Source organism: Coloeus monedula (genome assembly GCF_965178545.1).
Source record: "Coloeus monedula genome assembly, chromosome: 5".
NCBI classification, from domain to species: domain Eukaryota; kingdom Metazoa; phylum Chordata; class Aves; order Passeriformes; family Corvidae; genus Coloeus; species Coloeus monedula.
Genome location: NC_138785.1, coordinates 65297704 through 65302431, shown reverse-complemented (window position 1 = coordinate 65302431; position 4728 = coordinate 65297704).

Here is a 4728-nt window from a genome sequence, read left to right as displayed (position 1 = left end):
AGCCTTTTCACAGAAGAAATTACACTGTTATCAAGTATGTTCATGCATTAAATGGATTTTTTGTCTGGTTACCTATTATTCATAATGGTATTTGACCTGGAATCTGCCTGCAGGTCCGAGGTGGAGATTGGAACTACTCACACAACTGGGGGGTTAAAGACAGAAAGGGGGGTTAAAGGAGCAAGGAAATGGGGTCAGAGAAGCGTAGTTTCGGAACAGCTGCAGAACAACACCTCTAAACATATCGGTTCATGTTACAGTGGGGATACTGCAACACGTGTATCAGACAATGAGACCCGTGGAAAAGAAATATATATGGACCAATTCTTGGTAGATGTTTCAGAGATGTTTATTTCTCCAGCCGCATGGCCAGGGCTCTGCCAAGGAACTGCTGCAATCACGGGACCGAGGGTCCTTGCCCGTGCAGGGAACACAAAACAACCAATGGGAACGAGGCTGAGCAGGGGCAGGGGAACCCTGTGTCTCCCACCAGGGCCCCTCTCCCAGGACCGTATGGCGGGGGGAAGGGACCCCAACAGGTTCACATAAATTGTCCTCCCACACACCCTCTCATCTCTGACAGAGGTAAGGGGTCACAAAACTCAGTTCAGCCTATTAGGAAAATGCTCTTGGAGCTTTACTCTTCTATCAGAAATTCATCAACCAAATCAGGGGAGAAAACCAGCAAATCAGTAGAACCACTCATATTGATCACAGTACCTTTCCTTGCTTTCTGCTAAGGTCCCTGAAATGGTTCAGGCAGGCAAGACAAGACAGGGGAGAGAAAGGCAGCTGTCTTGTGGGCAGAAGACCTGAGTTAATTTCTTCCCACAAGAGTGCCTCTTTATGCTTGGGCAAGTCAATATATAATTTGATTCCTCGACTGAAGGACAGTGATTACACTGCATCACTAAACCCCAAGAAGGCAAGATACTAAGACTTTGAACTCCCCATATGTTAGCAAGAAGCATTTAAGAATCTTTTACAGAGTAATTTCACACACATTGTCTTATCCTTCCAGTTAGTCAGCAAGTCTTTACTCCGTCTTCCTCTCCATGGGCTAGAGGCCACTGCTCAGACCTGGCTGGGCTGGTCAATATTGCTGGAACTGAGCAATATCCAAGAGAATTTGCCCAACAGGATCAGTTCCACCCTCAGCTAACTACAACAGGAGACCAATTATACTTTCTCGGCTTTGATTTCAACATTTGCAGATATCACATGCTTCATTTCTTTATTACACTTGTTAGCTGGATTCTTAGAAAATAGCTAATGCGTTCCAAGTACAAGCATATGCAACAGATCAAGCTCTTTTCACCAAGAATTGTTTGCACTGTTCTTTGTAATTTATGCAGTTAGTCATTTGCCTTTTCTATTCTTCCCTTAGAGAAAACTCCCTGGATATAGGACTACATTGTCTCCAATGAGAGCACATGTTATCACAAATGTAAATTCAGTCACGGGACTCTGCACTAAAGACTTCTTAACCTGGTCACAGGATGATACTTGGAACTGAGAATAAAAACTGCACACAGGAGCCGTGCTCCATGAGCACACAGGAAACTTACTTATGCAAAATCCAAGCTGTACAGAGATCCCAGCTGTAGTTCCAATTTGAGTTAGTTCTCAAACCATGATAAAACAGCCCTTTTCAGGTCTGTCTGCTGCCTTATATTTATACAAGTGCAACCTAGCTTGCTGCACACAAATGGTCTCAGGAAGCCTTATACCTAGCTGACCCAACCTTATACGTCTCTGGATCTCAGCATCTTCTTTGTTTCATTGAAACTGGGAAGCACTGAGAGCTGAGGACAGTAAGACCTTCCATCTGGATATAAACGTATCAGACTTATTTAAAACTGATCCATTTAATAAATCCTGGCCACAATGTTGTAATGAAGTCTAGAAGTGAAATTGTTTCTGAAAACTGTATTGTCTTGTGGACTGAGTTAGCCACTGAAAACAGTTTTCCAGAGATCCCAGCTTGAATGGTGAAGCCCCACATCCTCTTTTATTTAATTATGCAAAGGTAGCTGGATAAGCCAAAGAACCTCCTTTTCATCCACTTTTAGGTTTGCTACACAATGGAAGTGCTGAGCACCAGGGACCACACAGTGACAATACCACTAGCAACATTCAGAAGAAAATCAAGGTGATGATCTTATTCTACAAAAGATTCAGTAAAGTGAAAATCAGCTTTTCTAGAAAGAAAGCAGCAAATAAACCTAGGGAAAATATAGAGCACCTTATGTTCCTTAAATTAGTCAAGTAACTTTCATTTGGGCCTGCATTTCAGCCCAAAGTATCAGCTTATATCAACTGCTGCTGATTTACATCTCTGATTGCCTATTTCAAGCTCTCTGCTTACAACGAAATAACAACTCAGCCTGACTGTATTTATTTTATATTAGTCAGTATTCTCCATTCTGGATTCTTTCAGATACCACTTCTCCTTCTACAAGGCTTTGGCCCTGTTAAAAGCAAATAACATAATGATAATATATAATATTAATGATAATGGAACTTCGAATTAGGTTGTTATAGTCATCAGCACTATCATCTCAATACTTCTGTGTTGAAACACACAAGCAGCCTCTGAAATTACTTATGTGTCTTCCTTAAGCAGGGAAGCAGGAATATGCATGCATTTTTTGCATGGCCTCTAGTAGCAGTCTTACCTTGAAGTAAAAAATGCATGCACAGTTGCTAGGAGGCTCGAAGGAAAAAGCATGATTCAGAACCAAGGCATCCACGGAGCTTCTTTCAGGTCCTAGATCTATTGACAGTCCTTCTGCCTGTACAAGGTATATAGCTTTCATGCAATGGACCTGTTTGAGCAGGACTCAGAAAAAAAACCTCAGAATATTCAGAATAAATCCTATAAGTAGTCAAAAGGATTGGATTAGGACAGATGCAGAAGAGGAGCAACTTGCAAGGTGTCAACCACTATTAGGAGCAAACACTAGAGCTTCCCCCAAGATTCAAGTAGCCCACCAAGCTTTTTTGAATCTGTAGCAACCTGTGGTTCAACAGCTACATTTATATTCACCAGAAAAAGTGCAGAGCAACATCTGTTGCTCCACTAGACAGGCTGAGACCAGTGTGGTGTCGAACATTACCTACAAGCTATTTATTTGCTTTTTTACGTTCCTCCTGTAGTGCACATTGGCAGTGCAAACCACAACTTCTCCCTTCCCCATGATCCCATGTGCAACTCCAGACCAGCTGTAGCAGACATTGGATTCCAGTGGACAGCAGGTGCGAAAGGAACTGCATCATCCCCATGCCAGAGCTCTGCCTGTTGCAGCAGTGGCCCCATCTGCAGTAGCACTTCATGGCAGAGTGCCTCACAAAGGGAACTAAGACATCTGCAAACTGGGGAGATAATCCTCCAAAGCAGCCTCCTGTTCACATGGTCAGATGGGACCACTCAGCTCCATATCCTTTATTATTTCTAAAAAAAACAAATGGAAAAGGCAAACAGTGCTAAGCACACAGAAGTGTCACTCCCTTGAACTCTTGAGTCCTTGGCAAAAGCTGAAGAATTACAGTGATGTTGCTCCCATGAGGCACCACTAGACAGTTCCAACCTCCTTCAGTTTCTTGAGTCAAATAATGTCTTGATCTTTTTCATGATGAGGAGAAAAAAAAATAGCTCTTTCATTAAATAAAGAGTTTTTCACTCAAAAAGGCATAGTAGTTGTGGGTGTTCTTTGTTTAGGGTGGTCTTATTTTGGTTGGTTGTGGAGGGCACGCAAGGTTTTGGGGATTTAGGGGCAGGGTATTTCTCTTTGTTAGTTTTGTTGTTTCTGAGGGGTTGGTTTGATTTTTTTTATAGTTTGCTGTAGTCTCATGAAGAAGATCTCACAACAGAAATCTCTGTCATCTTGGCAGTGGATCTTGGTAGCAATGGAATCTGTTAGTCACACAGAGCTGAATAGTTCAGATAGCTTTCAGCACATATTGCTGGGATTTACTCTTTAAAAGGCAGGCTTTTTATAGATGGAATCAAGGTTTTTTTACCCAGGGCTTGTGACACATAGTTCTAGGCAGAATTGAAGTCCCATATTGAAGTGACTTTCAGCAGCACCAAATCAGTCACGTCGGACATGACTCTGTGTTCTTTAGTCTACGTAGAAGAAATCCAGTTATTTACTGCTTCTGCAGAGGTTCTGAGAACCACAGTGTATTCCCAGAAGAGACAATCATTGCACAGAAAAAAAAAAAAAAAAGAAAAAAAGAAAGAGAAGAAGGAGACAAAAAGTCCTTTCTACTTGTTTTTTTAACTGTGTTTGGATCAATTTTCACTACACCAGGCCTGCAGAGAAAAGCCTTCAGAAACAGACTAAAAAAATCCATTATATTGTATAAAATAACTTGAATACCATGAGCCAGATCTCTGGTAGGTGACAATATCTTCACTTGTCTGTTCCTGACATCACCAGAACAATGACACTAAAACCAATTTTCATTAGAGATCTTTATCTGTAAGAAAAATCTGCCAACGGTTCAAAAGCCACAGCTTGCTTAGCCTCGGGTTTTTTTTGTATAGTCAAGAAATAATGTCTCCAGACCTTTAACCTTGCAAAGCTGAACTTGATTCATATGGTAGTCAATAGCTGTGAAGTGAATAGCTTCACCTATGGCAGCTGGTGAGGGGTCAGTAGCTCTGACCGAGGAAGCTGTGACCGGTCTGGAGAGATGGTCCCAAAAGGAATCGCCTTCCCC